At 30.7% G+C, this 20849-nt stretch overlaps 1 long non-coding RNA gene across 1 annotated transcript in view; it reads right to left on the reverse strand.

Annotated features, from left to right (window-relative positions):
- Positions 1 to 20118, reverse strand: part of LOC117103984 — a 22355-nt gene extending 2237 nt beyond the window's left edge. Inside the window, exon 1 of the long non-coding RNA XR_004444686.1 lies at positions 19943 to 20118. This is a non-coding gene — a long non-coding RNA (uncharacterized LOC117103984). The remainder of the gene's footprint in view (positions 1 to 19942) is intronic.
- Positions 20119 to 20849: the final 731 nt, after the last annotated feature.

Below are 20849 nucleotides of genomic sequence, written 5' to 3' on the forward strand. Positions count from 1 at the left end.
ATTATTAGATAAAAACAGGAAAAACTTCGGTTGAGCTTTGCACTACTTAAAGTTTCACGCTATATGCGATTATCAGGTGCTGATTGGGAAGAGTGGAGTGGTATGAGTATATATACTTTAAGTAGTGCAAACCTCAACCGAAGTTTTTCCTGTTTTTATCTAATAATATTAATAGCTTTATTTATTTATTTATTTTTTACAATGAATAAAACAGTTGTACTCTTAGTTGGGAAAGCCACTTGACAGTGCAATTCTTTGAATTGATTCCACTTATGGCTACCCTCAGGTGCTGATTGTACTGTTGTTTTATGTATATTTTTGTGTTTTTTCACCTGGAAATTGAATAAAATAAAATAAAGTAGTGCAAGCCTCAACTGAAGTTTTTCCTGTTTTTATCTAATAATATTAATAGCTCTATTTATTTATTTATTTTTTACAATGAATAAAACAGTTGTATGTCTTGCAAATATTTTTATTATTTTTATATATTTATTACAAAAAAAATATACTGAGTTACTAACCAAGGAAACTTGAAAGCTCAGAAACAAACTAGTCTAGAAGGACTTATCACGCATCATTTATTTATTTATTTATCAGATATTTGTCACAAAAAAATTGCAAAATTTAAAATTTAAAATAAAAATTGAATAAAGATTTTAATTAAATTTAAAATTTAATTATTTTTTTAAAATTTGCGACCAAGGATTTGAGAACACTGAGATACAAATTCCAATTATAAGATGATATAAGATGAATAAAACAGAAGTTATATTGCTATTTACAATTGCCAATTATGACCACACAGGATGACTCCAAGTACACTCAAATTATGTAAATAACCAATGTGCAAATATCTACTTGTAAGTCTTCAGTTACTGGGCAGGATGACAAATATTTACTGTATTAATAATTAGCATCCAGATATTAATCAATTAGCAAATTACAAATTTAATAATGTAGTAACTATTTATGAGGCTACTATTTTTTATGACATACAAAAAAAGATGCTAGGTGGAAGAAGTTGATGCGTTAATGCATTGAGAAACAATAATCATTAGATATCAGAGTAATATTTCGTCAGAAGGAACAGGGCCATAAAATGATGAAAAACTTATAATATTCTTATAAATATTACAAATTTACAAACTACCTGAGCTTGTAAATCATTGATAATACAGTATACAAATAGAGTAATGTTAACAGTTAAGTTACACAAAAAATACTGTATATAAACTCATCTATTTAACCTGTACTTTTCTTAAATTAATTCTTCAGGCATTTTCATTTTTATTGTTAAGCACACTAAGGCTTTAGCATAATGTGTTATATAAGCCAAAATTATTATTATTATATACAATTCAAGAAATATAATACAACAGAAAAGGATATTGTTATAAGTATTAACAATTTACCTGAGCTTGTAAATTATTATACAAATATAGTACGGTTAACAATTAAGTTATACAAAAAATATTGTATATATATAATTCATGAAATATAATACAAAAAGATATTTTAATTGAATAAATAAATAAAGTAGTTTAATCTGAATAAAAATACCATTATTAATAATTAAAAGCAAAAAAATGATGTTAATATAATTTATGTTGTGTATGATATCTAGACATACACAATACAACATTGTGATCCCACTGGTATATGAATGTGGCATTTGAAAATTCTGAGAGTTCTATATTGAGAACACTGATTAATTATTTCTTTAAAATGTTCATCTCCCATCACATTATTCTCAGGGCAACCAACACAGGACTTGGACGTATCATGATGAGTAAGTAGACAAGAACCGCTATGAAGAATGCCTACTGGGCATTGTAAGCCAGCTAATGTTGAACAACACTTTAACATGACTTTTAATTAGGGCAACAACTAAAGAATAGATTCAAATAAATTATAGAAATAAATACCAAAAACAAAAATTATCTTTAACACAATAAATAAAATAAAACAATTTATATTTACAATAACAACAGAAATTAATCAAAAGAAAGTTAAACAAAAGAAATGGCAGTTAAATTAACATAAACAAACAACAACAGAAGTAAAATAGTATACAGGTCTTCCTCTAATTAAAGAACCCTCCAATTGAAGACCAACGCTACTTAAGACCACAGAAACCCCAGTCATTTAAGTGGTCTTTAACTGAAGAGAGCCTGAGAGCTGTTATACTACACTAAATAGCATTAAATCTCTTATTTATATACTCAATATTACCAATTTAATATAAAGAAAAAATACCACCACTATGCTATGAAAATTCACACCTGTAATTTTGTACAATAATGGTAAACAATCTTAGATTGGTACTCCAGATCATTTAGATTGGTACCATGGCAATATCTGTCATTGATCTACCTGAGTTGGCATCCACAGAATATGGTTCTTAAGGAGTCTAATTGTTCCCTGACCGTAAATAACTTCATTGATTTTTAGTAAACATAAACAATTCAACAATGAAGTAAGAAATGGGCTCAGACTCGGCCAGTGTACTCTGTAAATCTTGAAACATGTAAATAAGGATGATGAAATATGATTTTTTTTTGTCTTGCAATATGCAAATTTTACAGAATAAAATGTAGAAATCGAATCAAATTATAAATGTACATGTGACTGACAAAACTGATTAACTCAATTTTATATTTAACTATGTTTGGTTCAAGACTTTTTTAATAGCTTGTATAGCAAACCTATATTTTTAAATATCGTCAGAGGGCGGAAAAATTGACAATAAAATTTGTTTCTTTGTTTAGCAAAATTATTTTGCAAAAAGCATCTAGACGGAGGTAAAAATAAAAATAAAATTTTCTTATTGAATGTAAACAGTAGTAATGAGATTGATAAATAATTAAGGAAGAAATATATATATATATCTTATTTTTGGTAATTTCAAGAGAGCAGAGGGCATAATATATTGAATTCCTTTTTCCTGAAATTTCCAATTGTCATTGTCATGGAGAAGAGGGTGCTAACTGGCCAAAAATAAAATTTAATCATATTTGTAATCACCATTATTATGGTATTAAAGCATCATAATCAATTAATAACATATCATAGTGAGCGTTCTTCTAGTGTAAACTAGTATTCATAGTAATATTGATGAAAAATGGAAGTCCTCATTGTGGTTAACAAATTATAGTCAATTTTAGAAAACCCAACTTTTGAAATGCCCACTTCAGCATATCTGGACACCTCAACACTTTCAAGAAGAAATTTGAAAGGAAACTGCAAGTTGAACATTTGTTATATAAATTAAATCTACAAATTGATTAAATGACCAAAAGCCTAACACTTGACACCTACGGTATTGCAGGTAACAATGAGAAACATGCGATGGCTAAAACAGAATGGGCTTTAGTTCAATACTGGCTATTAGCCACTAAAGGCTATATAATTCAGGTTTAAATCACTGGCTAGACTACACACACACAATGCTGAAAACAGCGTCAAAATATTAAACCGCTATTGTATTTTAGAAATGCTAACAGGTAATTTGCTGACTAATAAAACAATAATATATTGTTGCAAATAACAAGATAGATTAATTGAATACAGGATGTATAATGAGATGTATATTTTATGCTTCACCCACCTATGCTAATAACTTTCTTATACTTACCGCACCCCTTGGCCTGGAGCTTAGTACAAATCACTGGCTAGACATAAGCTACAGGGAACACTGGGTAAACGCTGTGAAATTGTCGCCCTTATATGCCATGTATTGTGGGCTTACACTGAAATTAAATTACTAAAATACTACTTACTTGATCAATAAATGAACAATTGTTTGCATTCAAAACGAATGGTATACACACAGGCAATGTGTCAATAGCAACTTTTCATTTCTAATTCCATTAAATGTATACCGTTACCATAACACTCAAAATCACTCCAAACAAACAATAATCAACCTTTCTGTAAACTTATTAACTTTAATTATCCTTTAATTTTTACACATACTCCAAATTATCATTAATCGAGAAAATATATGGTCATAGAGTTTAGGGGCGGCCAGCTACAAAGGCATCTAATCCACTTTGTTTGCAGCAGCATAGACTACCCTGGGCATTTAATTGGATACGTGCCATACAGTATTCAGCAGATAGGGAAAAAAAATCAAACATCATTTAAATTAGCCTAAAAATTGAGTATTGTAAAATTATATTAATTCAATTCAATGAAATTATATTAATGGGTCAAACCATGACCTGATTATGAAACATCACAAAAGGTATTATGAATGTACGTATTCCCTATTGCTGAATGACATTTACAATATTTATTTATTTATTCAACTTTCTTTACTCTGGATGGCACGCTTAATGCAAAGGCACTGGGTTTCATCGTGGTCCAAATAAAATTTACATAAAAATACAAAAGTGATAAATTGAAAAAGCAAAATGTATGGTAATTTTAACAAAAAGGAATTAATTACAAAATAGAAGCGAGACTAATAAATTAAGTAAGAGTATTTTTAAATGTTAATATAACTGCAAAAAATTGAGACAGAATTGAATAATGTATTCAAACTTGCTTACAGCAGCCTTACTAAATATACAATTTTGTTTAATTGGTAACTAAAGCTAGTAATAATGTACAAAATCTCTTTAATCTTTGCAAATGAAAGGCGATATTTGAGGTCCCTGAGAATGGGTGTTTATAGTATAAAAATACATCACAGTGTATCAATTTAATATCTAAAAGAATATTCTTCCTCATAGATATCTTGAGGGAATTCTGGCACTAGAAAACACAAGAGACAATAACCCAACTGCCTGACTTCAACCTCCTGACATCAAACTTGGCATTGTCTGGGATGTGTTGCTATGTTCATTATTGGCAACAGTGAAAGAGATGAATTGTAATTAATTAAAATTAAAAAAAAATTAAAAAAATAATAATAATAATGCAGAAAAAAGGCTACATGTACACTCTGCAGGTGGAAAACGGTGCAGCGAGCAGCTATACCAAGAGATGGATACGTGAGCCTGATAAGATGACATTATTTGTATTATTATTATCATTATTATTAATTGTTGTTTTGATTACAGCCCTAATCAGCTCCTTTTGGTATTTTCATGCAGTGTACTTAAAATTCATCCCTGATCACATTAATTGAGATTCAAAACATTGGATAAATAAAATTTATTATTTTAGAAAACACTTCGACTTTGGTCGCTGGCTATTAGGAATAATCAAACAGTCCTCTACACAAAACTAAATCATCAATCATAATTTATTCAACTTTTAGTTGTTGTTAAAGCATTAACTGATTCTACATTCAGAATTTTAACGAACATCAATGCTCTTAATAGTCAAACACCATCCTTAAGCAAGACTTTTTATACCTTGGTTAGGGAACCCACCGCCTGCCAATAATGAAGATCTCGAATAAAAATAACATTTTATTTTTAACCCATTCATCGCCATAAAAAACACAGCAAATTTCAGAAAAAAAGTTTTAAAATGTTTTATTACACCTGCTGCTGCCTTGAAATTTCCAAAAATGTGCAAGTGTATATTTCTTCTAATTAATTTAAAACATTTAACCATTTCATTACTAAACTGTTTATGTTCATCAATAAAATTTTATATTTATTTTCTCCTCCATTTGGATTTTTTGGCAAAACTATTTGCTAAAGAGAAAACAAAAAATTTTTTTTTCCCCGACCTCCTCTAACGATTTAAAAAAAAATAAGTTCGCAAAACAAGGTATAAAAAAAGTCTTGCCTTAGGAACAGTATATGGTTGACATATTGACTGGTTATACTGCCAAGTGGCTTGGAAATGCCTAGTGAATGGATTTCATAGTCTTAATATAGTGATGTCATAACAGATTTAATTATTCCGAAATTTCGAGCAATCACCCACATGGGCATGTTACAGCTCTGAGTCACATCTTAGTCAAGAAATATGGGCTATCTTCACGACACTCGCCTGTATCTCTACCTAACGAAACACAACAACGTTGCAAATTCAACCTCAATGCGCTCCGCTTTGCCACTGGGAGCAGCATTCTGGAAACATTGTTTCAAAATTTCACCCAAAATAATAAATATTCATGATCAATATTTCTAGAATAATTCTTACATAACGGACCATAAATAAATTTGTAACTAAGTAAAAACAAACAGCACAATTTGTGATGGTGGGGTCTTTTTTGTGTTAGTTGAAAAATGATCCACTTTAATATTAAATTAATTGCCATTTTGGTTATTGCGGTTTTGGTATATCTTCGTTTTTACTCCAACTAAAAACACTATAAAATCCATACAGGTATATCTAGGCTAGCAAATCCCCAAATAAAATTCAGGCTAAAAGCATCTAACCCAAGTTGAACCCTTGCAAATTAATGTTGATAGAATTTTGGAAGATCTAAAAAAATATTTTGTCTTCTCTACTTTACTTTGTTCATTGGTGACAAGTCTCTGACTAAAAGCCCCCACATTATACTACTGTACATTATCGTAGTACTGTATAAGCCTTTTTTCCTAGATTCATTCTATACGCCAAGGCATAAAGGGTGCCACCATAATGAAAACCTTTCCCATCAACTGTAATAGAATGAAAAAATATATGGTATATATTTTTAGACTATTAATTTTGGGTTCTTACCCTAAACCTCCAAGGTGAGAATTCACGTTCTAACGACCACTGCCAGTGAGTTTACCTGCAATACAATATTGGGATGTTGGACAGGTGTGAACTCCTTGGTGCCCCAAGTGAACTCTTCTGGACATTAACTCACATCCCTAGCAGCAAACATTTTTAAATATTTTAATTCTAAAGACTTGTTTACGCCATAAATAATCAAGGGCCCTCAACGACCTGGTCCCAAATGATTATTCTTTTCCATTTACCTACAAGCATACACATTTAAATCAGTGATACACTCAGGATTAATTTGTGCATTAAACACAAAAACAAAACTATATCAGAAATATCACAAATTAAAAAAATGACATAAGCAATAACAAACAATTGGCGTAATTGTTTTCAAAACACTATTAGCAAACTAGTGCATGAAAGTTCCATAATAAGTGTACTAATTTCCCAAACAGCATATGAGTAATTTGTTTATAATAATTGCTTTACATGTCACTCATCTTCCCTTTTTTTCAAATTAATCAACACTCAAAAAGGGTTGGTTTTATCAACATTTTGATCCTAACTTAACTTAACTTCAATAACCCTTTAAACAGAATCATCTTAAAATGACATTTTTTTCACAAAAATAACCATATTCTCCACTGCCTATAATTGCTTATTAAAATTTCAATAGGTATAATTTATATCCATCGATTTATTATAGGAAAAAAACCTTTAAAAAAAAAACCTAACTTTTCTATATATATACTTTGACAGTTTCATAAACAATATGGCTATTTGATAACCAAAAGCAATTATGATTTCCATCAAAGGAAATCACTTTTATATATGAGTCCACTTATTGTTGATGGAATGGGAATTGAAAAACTGCCCACAATTAAATTACTTAAATCCATATCAGCAAATGCCTTAGCCCATTCACAACAATAGACGACTTTAGTCGTCATAAGGTCAAACTTGAAAGGTATAACACGAACATAAGGCCGGATTCAGAATGCATTTGCGGCTAGTGAGGGAGGGAGGGAGGGGGAAAGTGCTAGTCGCAAATGTTATTTGTTTCATATCTATTAGTGCGTTTCTTTACTTCTTGGGGATCAAATAGTCCACCCTCCCTGAAATCTCCTTTAATAAACAAAATATTAAGCGGTAATTGAGAGAGCAGCTTAGCTCAGTAGAGAGCAGCTTAACCCAGTCGGTTAAATGGGATATACAAGTTGACACCATGGTAAAGCGCTATAGTATGTGACTAAATTTCCTGAAACAAAAGGACATTTGGAGTTGTTACAAAAGAACTCACCGACTTCTACATCTCCTACAGAAAGAACCATTCTTTTTCACTTTTTGGTGTTCTGAAGTACAGTTCATTGTCACGGAACGCCAAAGAACAATTGTTCATATCAAAGAACTGTTGTTCCTTGCGCAAAATTTGTTGTAATAATAATGCTTATCAATTTGAACGTCTGTAACTTACAATTGCATTCTGGGTAATGATGATGTCATGTATCAACCCAGAAACTGTTATTTGAAATGAAATTGCAATGTGGCGCTGATCTCGGTAATCAAATTCTGAACCTATGATAAGACAACCATTTCAATCACAATTTTCGGTAGAAACACTCTCATAGCCATTTCCGGATCATTTGGTTTTTAATGATTTTTCTTATATTCATTTTCTGTATTTTGCTGTATGTGATGATACCTGAATATGTTTCGTAATTTGATCTTTGTAGTGAATTACATTTCAACATAATTTTTGTCTTCTTTATTTCCCTTGTCATTTTCTAACTGCATATTGAAGACTCTTCAAGTGGCTATCCTATGTATCGCAAATGGATCTGAACTTAAAATCATTATTATTATTATCAGTTTTCTTTCTCAATATACTTGAATTGGTTAATTTTATAATAATATGATATAATTTGCTGATAAGTAGTTAATATGCAGTGAGACCTCAATTGAGGAATAGTGCAGCACAAAAAAGTGTGTGAAAATAGTTTAAATTGGTAATTTTGGAAATCGAGGTCGAGCCAAATTTGTAATTATCGTGAGAGTATATTAATACTGTGAAGTACCGTCCTGGAAATAAGTAAAGATGAGATTTGAAAATGCATAAAATGTCCATGTTGTAAATTAATCTAAAAGATTCTTTGTATCCATAAGACTACGTGTAAATATTTGCCGGAATTTTACAGCTATTCTGGATAACATGTGAGTGGTCAGCTTCAGTATCAAAGAGGTTGTTCGTTGTTTCGTGTGCTATAAAAATATGCACATAAAAGCCACATTCCACATTTCCATCAAGAGTTTCTACCAACTTAATATGGAAAGGGTTCTCCTTATGAAGATAAATTGGTTTACATTCAGGATAAGAATTTGTAGGCCTAAAATGAAAACAAAATGTTGATTGCCAAAAAGCATGTGGCTGGTAGCATGTGTCGTCGTATCCAGCATTAGAAAGCAGTTTTGTTCTGCTTCTCTTTTTCTGATTAACAAATATGAGTAACCAAGCAAAAATAGAACGATCAAAATTTACAAAAACAGTTTATGTACTGCGAGAAAATTATGTACAAATTCTTATGTCTGTGCATGGATGTATAAAATGGCCTGTGCACCCACTGAATCTTAAAGCTACCTGACAAGAAGGGGACGCTATTAGCGGTATCGCAAAGGCTGTACATGGTTTAAGGTGCTGGTTGCTGGAGCCACACTTGCGCATGACCCACACTAACCTTTTACTTAATTAGATTATATCAATCTCTGATCCTGGGCAATGATAAACTTCTAGTTGTTTCTACATAATGTTTACTTGGTTATTAGGATAACAATCCACAGGCATACATAAGTTGTGTATAAGCAATGTGTGTCATATCCAACTTCTCAAAGGAAAGCAATACTTTAATGTATCTTGTCAAAATTAAAATTAATATCACCACAGAGGTATACCATAAGTGCAAATAAAATGCTGGTTGAATGTATATATGTAAACTGCAAGAAAATAATGATGGCAACATTATGTCCGGTGCCTGGTCATATTCAACATTCTGTGGGAACAGGGGTGGATCCAGAGATAACTGAAAGGGGGACCAAAAGTGGGGCCGATTGAGATAACACCATCCTGGGGCATGCCCCCGCAAAATTTGTGTGTTCTAGACGCCTGAAAATAACCTCTGAGGCATTTTGAGCAGTAAATTTTTCTTTTTCTTTCTTTTTTTCCTTTTTTTTTGACTTTCCAAAAAGGGAAGTGGGCCGCCCCCCCCCTATTTCCGCCCCTGGGGAAAGCCATTTTTTCCTGCTTATTGTCAAATTATATAACAATAAACTGCATGAGGGGTCCCACGTAAGACGTCACTTCTGGGAGATCTGTTTAAATGAGCTTACTTAACACATTTAATTACTGACTTTGGGTAGACAAATTATTATACATTATAGTGAAAACATGCAACATCTTGAATTTTCAGGAGATGGGTTATTTTCCCAGAGATTCTTCTTGCTTGCAGGAGTATGAGAGGTCTTTCCAATTTTAGGGAGATTTCCGTGGCTTGTAGGAGACTTCGAACCCCTGCTATACAGAGATAGCAAGCACAAATCAAGAGTGGCTTAAACATGAATCAGTTTATATACCTGTTCTGCAAAAATAGACAAAACAAGTCCATTATTAGACACTGAAATACTGAAATTACCATTTCAAAAAATTGACATCACCCCAAATAATGCCTGAAAAAGTCACTTCTATGTAAAGGTTTATTTTTATTAATAAATATGCCATGAAATGCCTGCTCCTTAATCTGAAATAATATGAACCACTTCACTGCCGGTTCATGATGCAAACTGGGGGCTTATAAGCATGACCACCTGAGAATGGTCAGCGTAATCACAAGTTCAACAACCTGAATGGAAACTGCTTCACCAAACTGCTTTCCCCTTACTGCATTTAATAAACATTGATGATGTTTGTGATGAGATGGGGAGTATGTAAAATTCCATTGTAAAAGGTTCACTATGGTTCATTGAAGCTGGGTTACATTTAACAAATTTTTAACAGTATTTGATCAACATTAATGTGGGAACTTCCATAGGAATTGATCAAATTTTTTTTTTACATATCCTTTTTTAAACCATTTCAGCCTTGGCTAGCGTTTTAATTTTATGTCTTTTATACATGAAAAATAAAATAAATAATTTTTTAAACTTTTGCGAGCCATTACATGTATTAAATTACCATTATAAATATAAATGTGTGAGTTAATTTGGTGAATTTATTAAAAAGCTCTACAAACATTTTGGAACTTACTGTAGGTCTTCCTCAAGCATACACTTAAATTTTACATGAATTGAAGCCATAACATATAAATTATTTTATGTGTAATATCTTATTCATTTTGTAATTTTATACTTGAAAAGAAATAGTGTGACATTCCACAAAGTTCAATATTTCCAAGGGGCAATGATTTTTTCTATATATCATCTTTTATTTATAGAAATATGAAGATAATTTGCTCTTGAAACCAATATATTTTTAAAGCAATTTATAATAATAATATTAGACTTCAATATCATCAAGACTAAAAAATGGATTTTAAAACCCAAGTCCCCTTCTTGATATGCAGATGCCTTAACCCCCTGGCCAGGGGCATTGTGGTAAACCTACTTCTTTCAATCTCAGACTAACGTGATAAGGTAGTACACTGATTAGTCTTCAGTAAGTAATTACTCTTCTTCTAGAAAGCTAATTACATGGAATATATGAAAATATGATATGTCTCTATAAACATATTGGTATGAGAAACTAATTAAACAATGGAAAATAATATAGCAACCATCAGTCTGAGGTAATAATTGGAATGCCCTTATTGGCATAACCGACATAATTATTGTGATAATTATTTTTTTTAAGTTTTGAATTTATTTTTTTTTAAATTAGACTACATAAAGATATATATATTTTGCCACTAGCTTCAGGAAAAAAATGAAATTAATAACATTAAAAAAAAGTAGCATACAAACTGTATGTTCATAATCAGAGTTTTTTTTTTGTATTTATTTATTTATTTATTTTCTAGCATAGTACTATCTTTTTTTTCTAGGGAAAAAAACTATGCACAGCATTTAAATGAGTTTCATGTTAAGTAAACCAATGGCATTGGAAGCCAGATGAACTTATTCTCTCAGCATGTTTTTTTCCTCCTTTTATTATGTGTGTTAGTATTTTGCTATTAAATATCTTGTCAGTTTTTAAGCCATTAATTCATGCATATGTCACTTCAAAAGCATTTTTTAATGTAAAGTCCTGTTATACTTTATGATAAAATACACTTTTCACTATCAGATTGTCCCTTAAGGATATACACCGCACGGCACGAGTTCTACGCTGTCAATTAAAAGGGTTATTATGCAGGCAGGTCTCACTTCAGGGACAGCCTGTTAGTGTCCCCTTCTTCTTCTCAGCTTTTATGAAGTGGACACTGATGGGCCTAGGAATTGGTTGAGCAAATGGCAGCACTGTTTGACGCCAGGTTAGAGGTAGCTAACTTGAAATTTTGATTGAAAAAATGTTATTTCTATTCGCTTATAATAATCCTTCATTTTGACAAGGGGTGGGGTGGGGGTTAATGAGTTGCTTGCTTGAACAGCTGAGGGTGCCACAGTATATTGCTTCCGTAAAAACATCACATTATGGATTTGTCAAGTAAACTGCAAAAATTGTTTTCTCTCCTCTTTTCCATTTGCTTGTTAATTGCTTATTTATCCTTCGGTAAATGGAAATGTTTAGGAACAGGATATAATTTTTTTTAAAAGAATAAAATAAAGAGAAACACTGTTTCAATCATGACAATAATTATTTGATTTATGAATGTACATTGTATAATTAAGAAACATTTTTTAAGAAACAAGTTATTCTTATTATAATAATATAGAAAATATCATTTTTATTAAACTGCAAAATTGTTTTTGATATAATGTTTATTCGGAATTTTGAACTAATTTATTTATTTATATAGTTGATGTTTTAATTTAGTAATGGGGTGTTCCATTTACAAGCATTCTGGAATTTACCCTTTATTTACCCTTTTCTTTGACTGCTAAAATACTGTAATATTATTTATAATAATTGATGTTCAAAGAAAATACAAGAAATTGTAAAATTATGATTAATGATTTGACTGGACATTTTTTACATTACAATACACTATAGTACACTACTGTATGTTTTCAGTTTTCCTATGCAAATGTGTATATTGATTGTAGATTACTGTACTACTCTCCTTTATACATTAAATGATCCATCTCTATTGGGAATATGCGACTAATGGCATATTTACAGTTTAATGATATTTTGTGCACTTGAGATATAAATAAACTTTAATGAACTTAAATGCTAATTTATGCTTTTCATACTTGCGAGATTGCCGCTACTAATACAAAACTCAATATCTTCGTCTTTCAAATAGTACGCAGTGAGCAATCTCAAATTTGTATGGCTTCTGTACTAGGATACAGATGATTTGATTGTTTATTTTTATTTATTTATTCACCCTCTTTAACCAGGGTGAACCATTCAGTCAAGTAGACTGGTCTCCCTTGGGGCCCTGGGTACAAGAATTTTCAGATTAAAAAGTAAAACATATTTAACTAAAATACAAAAATTTACATTATAAACAATATTATAATATAAAATAATAAGCTTAAAATAATGATGCCTTAAAGTTACTTTAAAAAAATATATGATATTTATATTTAATATTTTACATTTTATTATTTATTTGTTTATTATTTATTTGTTTCTAACTTTTCTTTCAATCCTCATTTTTCTTTCTGTTTTAAGAAATGACATTGATTTTGTAGTGAACTTGTAGCTTGGTGGTTATGATGCTTCCCCTCCAACTCCAGGGTCTCTGGGGACTTTCTCTCATTACTAAAGTAATTTCTTTCTAACTTCAGTACATAATTCTGCAATTGCACTGAATATATGATAACTTTCATGGGACAAATCAAACACAGTTCATCATAATGAAGTATGTTAGCTTCTTGTTTATTTTAATTTCATTATTTTTGTATCATCTATATCTATATATCTCTATCTGCTGATTTCTTTATTATCAAAAGAACAAAACATTTACAATGGAAAACCAAAATATCAAATTTTTTTTTTAGATAAAAGGAGGTTGAAAAGAGGCAGCTTCATGCCTATCGTGCTCAACATTCTATGAAATCAAATTAATAAATTATAACAAACGCTCATTAATAGTAATAATAAGGTAAAAAACATGCCATGAGAAAAATCGAAATGGAAATCTAAGTTAGAACCTTTTATTGTAGTAAAAATTATTTGAATTTGGTTTTAAAGGTGTTTCTGTGTTTATTTGACGAATGTGTATTGGTATTTCATTCCAAATTTCATTTGAAAATATAGGACTATGCTGAAAATTAAACAATTATACTTCTCTATCTATATCTAATGATCCTAATGCAATTGCGCAAGTGGCGGCAGTGCAAACCCTAGCTAAAGTTATTTATTGCAGTTTTCTCAGTTTTATTTAGTATACTTTTCTTAATTGGATGCAATTAACAGCCTTGATTTCAGATATGACCTCATTTACCAACGGCCACTGGGATCTACTGAAGAAAAATGCCTTGATCCATTTAACCCTCACCCCCAGGTCATTTGCTTTCAATATATTTAACAATCTCTTATTGAGCTACACTGTCAAATTCAAATGTAAAAATACAAAATAAAAAAAACAATGACCATTAATTTGATTCATTGATTTACGCCTTCCAGCAGCTCTTTTGTATGCACAACCTTCCCAAAGTTCATGTGAATGGTGAGAAAATAATATAGTATATATTTTTTACATTATGATCAATTACTAGAAACAATACCAAGTAGATACTTTTGAACAAGCAAGATTTATTGGTTTTTCATTGTTTTTTTTCCTGAATTTTAACAGATTTATGAGACTGAAATTATTTTAAAAGAACCTTCCAAATGCATAAATTATTGAGGTTTCTGGCTGTTTTCCTCCCTACAATTATTACGAGCTGTTCCTAGTAGCCCCTGGACCCATCCACTCATGCTCCTTTCCAGAATAATTCATAATTTGACATTTCATGCTCAACATCGGATGCTCAAAATTACACTTTCATTAAATCTCCTTTTTTCACACTTCTTTTACCATTCTGACATAATGGAACAACTAAAGTTTTTATGTTCTTCTCAAACTCAAGTCTCAACACTGGACTTTGATGACTTTTATCACATTTACCCCCACAGCACAACTGAATCCATCTGTTGAATATTTTTTAAATTAAAATTCTCTGCACCAAGAAGGTGCTCAGCTTTAGACTTTAGCAGGTGTTAAAAAAATATCACATTTTCTAATTTTTCCATTCAATCCCTCCATTCTGTCTCTGCCATCACCATTGCTACTAAAACATATAGCAATCTTTTTTGGCTTATGGCGTTCACATTAGGAGCTAAAGCCCTGCTGGTAGTTATTTTCATCATTCTATCCTGTAAGCTAACAAAAAATCCTCCTTGAATCACTCATAATCTCCCAATCTTTGGAAATGGATTCCTCTATACCAATTCTGAAGCATTTATTTATTCAGAACATTCTATAAGTGTATATTTTCATCAAATAGCTATTTAACAGAAAAAGATAAAAATGAGAATTTTCAAAGTGTTAAATAGGAATTTTTGCATCTGAAGTCTCACTTTTGTCCATCACCCCTGAATTGGCCTGTATTATCCTTTGTAAAGCACAACTGGGTCATGAGCCAGACCCAGTGGAGAGGGGAGGGGGGAAATGGGAGATAAGCACCACCCTCCCCGCCCACAAAAAAAAAAGATAAAAAAGAGAAGAAAAGAAAAGAAGGGAGAAAGAAAGGGAGGACAGTACTACAAAACAAACTAATTATCGATCTAAATTCCATGTACCGGTGTCTATGTTCAAGCACTTAAAACAGAAATCTCAAACACCACCATCCCCACCAACTCCCGCTTGGTTCTTCACACAACGCATGGCCTAAACCCAGATTTTTCTCCGGATCTGCACTCAGATGAGTAATAAAAGTTATCTTAGGAATGATGTTGCTCTACCAAAGTTGGTGTTGTACTGAATGCTCAGTATGTTCCCAAATACTACCAGTATCTATGAGCAGGTTTCCTGGACAGTATAATTTATTTTTAAAGAGAAAAAAAATTATGTAAGGCCCATGTGTAAATAATTAAAAAAACCTAGATATTAACATTGAAGAATTAACAATTTTGTCAAGTTATCTGAAAGCCTCCTAAACAGAGTTAAAAGTAATCAGTACAATTAAAAAGGCGATTAAACAAGCTTAGTAAAACAAAAAAAATATGGATGTAGGATTAGAAACATTAAGTATGAGCAATAATTGTAGAGCAACAGTCAATAATCACAACATAATGTAATAATCATCAGACAATGGTCAATAATGCAACTTATTGGCAATGCAAAAAGTATTGCACGTTAAACTGATGATGTCAAGATTGTCTAACACTGTAAAGTTTAATATCTTCATTTCTTCATTTCTAAAGGCAATTTTCTTTCATCCTCATCTCTCAAAGGATATCTTTAAGATAAACTTTCTGTATTTAAATTGGAAAAAAAAATTAAATATTCAATTTCTTGACTTTGTCTATTTAAGTATGTTATTAGCTTTCAAATGTAAATTACATTGTACATGTATTTAATACCATTTCTTTTCTTTTGTGCATAGAAACTTCAGTTAACTGGCAATAGATTTAAGAATTTTCGTATTATATCATCTGTAAAAAACTAAATTTCATTGATTGGATTCTCATTAGAATTTGATATTATTCAATCTTTTTGAATTAATAATTCATGTATTTAAAAATTGCATTAAGTGGTATTTTTTTTCCAGATTTTATAATCTGACAATATATGATGTATTTTACCTACATAATTATAACCAGCTTTGATCTTATAAATATAAAGCTCAATGATTAAAAACTAATCTTCATTTTCTGATTGGAAAACTTACTATTTATGTACCTTAACAACCAAATAACCGTGCCAGTTGCCACATACAATATTTATTTCTAGCTTTGAATTCATAAAGCATTAACACGCACTTTCCAAAGAATAGATGAAAGACTAATATTAATCTCTTACCACCAAACAAATCTTATTACTTGTATCACAAACTGACTGTATTAATCAAACTTGTTACACAATTATTGTTTGCCCAAGTCAAACAATATAATAAAATAATAATACTGTACTTTTATTAAAGATACAGTACTGCCTTTCATAAGGTACAGCAACCAGAGGCGGATCCAGGATATTTGAAACAAGGTGACATGCATTTCTCAAAATAGTGCAGCTTACTATTTTTTTGATTGGATACAAAAACATGAATAAGAAATTTTCTCAGTGAACTGAACAAGACAACAAATTTAGCTCTTTATTTATGAAATGAAACCTAACAAAGGTGAATTAGATGCATAACTAAAAAACTTCCCAGGGACTAATGACTTCAAATACATTTTCTTTAAAACTATAAAATTAAACTAGTTTTTATACAATATTTACTACTACAGACCAAATATAAACAGTCCCTCCCTCAATTATAAAAACAAAAGTGAAATAATCTATTGTTTCTGATTTAAAAAAAAAAAAAAAAATGCCCTCCCTCATCAATTTAAAAAAAAAAGAAAAGAGTGGTAATCTAATAATTTTTTCTATGTGCCCTAATACATGTGTAAGAATTCTAAAATGAACTCTTCACAGGAAAAACAAACTTTATAAAATTGACAACTGTTGTCTCAGATTTAGAAAAATTTACGATATATTTATTTCAGAGACAACTACAGTTGTCTCAGAGTTATCTTGTCTGTCACATGCTGAGCCCTGTGGGAAACCTACCAGAGTGACAATAAAAAAGAATAATTTGTACAGTGTATCAATCGATGCATATGATACTCAATCTACAGTAAGCTAGTGACATCTCATAAATCAAAGGAAATTTTCATTTTTCCTGACAAAGTATTGGATTATGCATTCTGAGCGAAATGTAAAAAAAATTATGTCACGTCGTAGAACCCAATGTTGTGAACTGCCTTTCCTACAAAACAAAAGAAGACTTTTAAATGATTTATTCAATATATGATATTCCCAAGAAAGATTAAAATCATAGTTAAATTTTACATCTAATAATTAAGATGAAATCTATACCAAGTTCACATTTATTTAAAAAAAAGTACTGCTGAAAATATTAGGATGAAGAAAAGGCTACTGCACAGTAAGTTTGGTTCCAGGACAAAAGTTGATCAATATCTTCTACCCAATAGAAGAAATGCTATACATCCAAGATGGACGAATACTCATTTTTGATAATTTTATTAATATATATATAATGCTTGTGGTACACCACGTAGACAGTTATGAAAAGAACTGTTTTTGGTTGATTTTAATATACATATTTTTACTTTGCCATGCTTTCAAACAATACAATTTTCTTGATGATATTATTACTACATTTTTATCAAATTTAAATGTAATATATTTTAATTTTGTACAACAGGAGCCACTAATTCATAAACAGTAATCAAAATTAATTAAAAACCCAGCATTTTCAAGATATGAAAATTGTGAAATAGAACATTCTATGAAAGTGGTCAAACAGGCAAGGGGTGTCAAATTCTGGCACCAAGACGATGATTGGATGTTATTGTTCCAATCCATACACATAACATCCAAACAGAATTAGGAATAATATGAGTAAAAATAGCCACAGCCAAAACTAAACTCTGCAGGCAAGATGCAAATTAAAATAGCAAGGAAAGTTTTAATTAGATAGGCACAAAAAAGAAAAATCCCAACCAACTCCAATTTGCAAATGTCACTGTGCTATTTGGCCTTTTCAATGCATATAAACGTTACTCTCCAATAAATCTAAAATTACTTGCTAATGAGGATAGGGTAGTAAAGCTCTAAATAAAATACAAATTATAGAACTATAAATAAGGCTTGACAAACAACTTAGAAGACTAAAGGTAGCTAATACCTTTGACCTTCTAAATTTGATTTCCTACTCTACAGTAGATTTAAAGAAAAAAAACTGTATAACACCCTTTGAATTGCATCACCAGGACTCCAAATTTAAAGTTTGCAGCTTACGGTAAGTCAGTAAATTGGCCTTGGTTGGTTCCCTTCCTTTGAATCATGCCAAATCACTGACCACAAGTGAGTTAACCCGAAGGTTGCTAGTTTCTGATATACCATATTCGAATAAATGCCTTGCTCTGAATAAACACCCTCTCGAATATAGGCCCCTCTTGAGCTGTTTATTTTTTCCACGAATAAATGCCCCCTAAATGAAGCAAACATCATTCTCAACATTCTACTAATGTTCTACTCTATAAAATTACATTTTTTCTTAACCTGGTTGGGATCAGTAAGTCTTTATGATCAAGCAATAACACGGTAATTATGTGTTGTAGTTCCACATTTACAGTGAATTTAAGGGGCGTCTATTTGAGTACTGTATACGTATCCATTTTACACCAAAAAACAAAAAAAAAAAACAAAAAAAAAAACGCCTCCCTTGAATAAACGGCTCCCTCCAAAACCCTTCTTAACAATAAACGCACAGGGGCGTTTATTTTAATAAATATGGTAAAACACTAGTAGTACATAAAAGATATATTCATACTAAAAAAAGTAAAGAAAGTTTGCGTTGCTCAAGTCCAGTCAAACCAAAAAATCTGACCAACTGACTCTGGTTTTGAAACACATTTTGGCCTATTGTAATATAGATTTTGTTATTATTTGAATTATTTTCTTTTAAATGGTACTAAAATAATATTTTATTAGAATATTAAAGGCAGGCTTTTATTTGCTATAAAACTGATTTTTCTAAACACAAAGGGGATGTTTAACGAAAGAACTCGAGAAGGGTTAATAATTAATATACAGATAGATTTTTTAGTATTGAAAATCTGGGGATTTTTCCTTAGTAATTAAATATTTAAAAATCAGATAGCATAATGAAAGTTCCTAAGTTTTTCACCAAACACCATATCAGGGTCTTACAGAAAACATTAATTTTAAAACATACCAATTTTCCCACCTCCAGAGCCTGGCTGTAAAGATGTAAATTTGAATATAAAGATGTAAATTTGAATATCGACAAATAGTACCTGAACACTATACTCTCCAAATCACATGATTAATTCAGGTAGGAATTGTTGGACAAACAAATTAAAATGTTTATTAAATTCTATAGTTGACAAATGCTCTCCAAATTCAATAGAATAAACCCTACTTACACATGCTGGATCCTGGAACTCCATGTACGCCTAATATATCTCAGAAAGACACTAACGGTAAACGTGCTAAAATTGTAACATCTGAGGCGTCTCTCAAAAATATCAACAGAAACAGTTTTACAACAGAAACAAAACTCAGCTAGTCACTGACGCAATACCTTTGCTGTGAAATTCTACATTCCTCCTTTTTACAGACTTTGATAGTAGAATGACCTAACTGGCTCAATATAGGAATGAACCATTATCGAATATAGGGATATACTGTTGTTTGAAATTTTTTCCTGTTAGGAACAACTGCTGCTGAGTGTTGGGACGATGGTGATAATTTTACGGTCTTTATATCAATTAAAAAAAGACCCAATAATAATAGGTATGGCCAACATATCCTACTTCTTGAAAGCATCACTATTTCAGCGTTCTGATCTAAATAGTTTGTCTAAAACTTTTGGTAAAGTTTTGGACAATTGTTGGTCAGTGATGTGGAAATTGAAATGACAAAGAATAACAATTTAAATATAAAAACAATAGTATAATTATGTATTCTCCAGTTTTAAACAAATTGTATAAAATACAAAGAAACTGAAAATCAGTATAAATCATTTTAAAACATGTGTTGCAAGCCTTTTAGCTATATTTTCACTGTTAACAATCATTAATGACAGATATACAGTAGTTGCTTATATCCATTTTCAAATAAACTAATAGACATCCTTATTTTATTTTTCCATTCAAATTAAACAACTGTCCCAACATTTTTTTGCAGTTTCTAGTCATAGAGAGAAATAGATAGCGCACGTTGGCCTTGTCATCGAATACAAAACTTGTGATTAACAGATGATTTAGGTAGGATTTAATTCTTTATGAAGTTAATTCTTATCAAATCGATAAAAAAAAAAAAAATTAATTA

The sequence above is a fragment of the Anneissia japonica genome, unplaced genomic scaffold (assembly GCF_011630105.1).
Source record: "Anneissia japonica isolate Jap-2015-1 unplaced genomic scaffold, ASM1163010v1 scaffold342_len425065_cov216, whole genome shotgun sequence".
In the NCBI taxonomy this organism is placed as follows: domain Eukaryota; kingdom Metazoa; phylum Echinodermata; class Crinoidea; order Comatulida; family Comatulidae; genus Anneissia; species Anneissia japonica.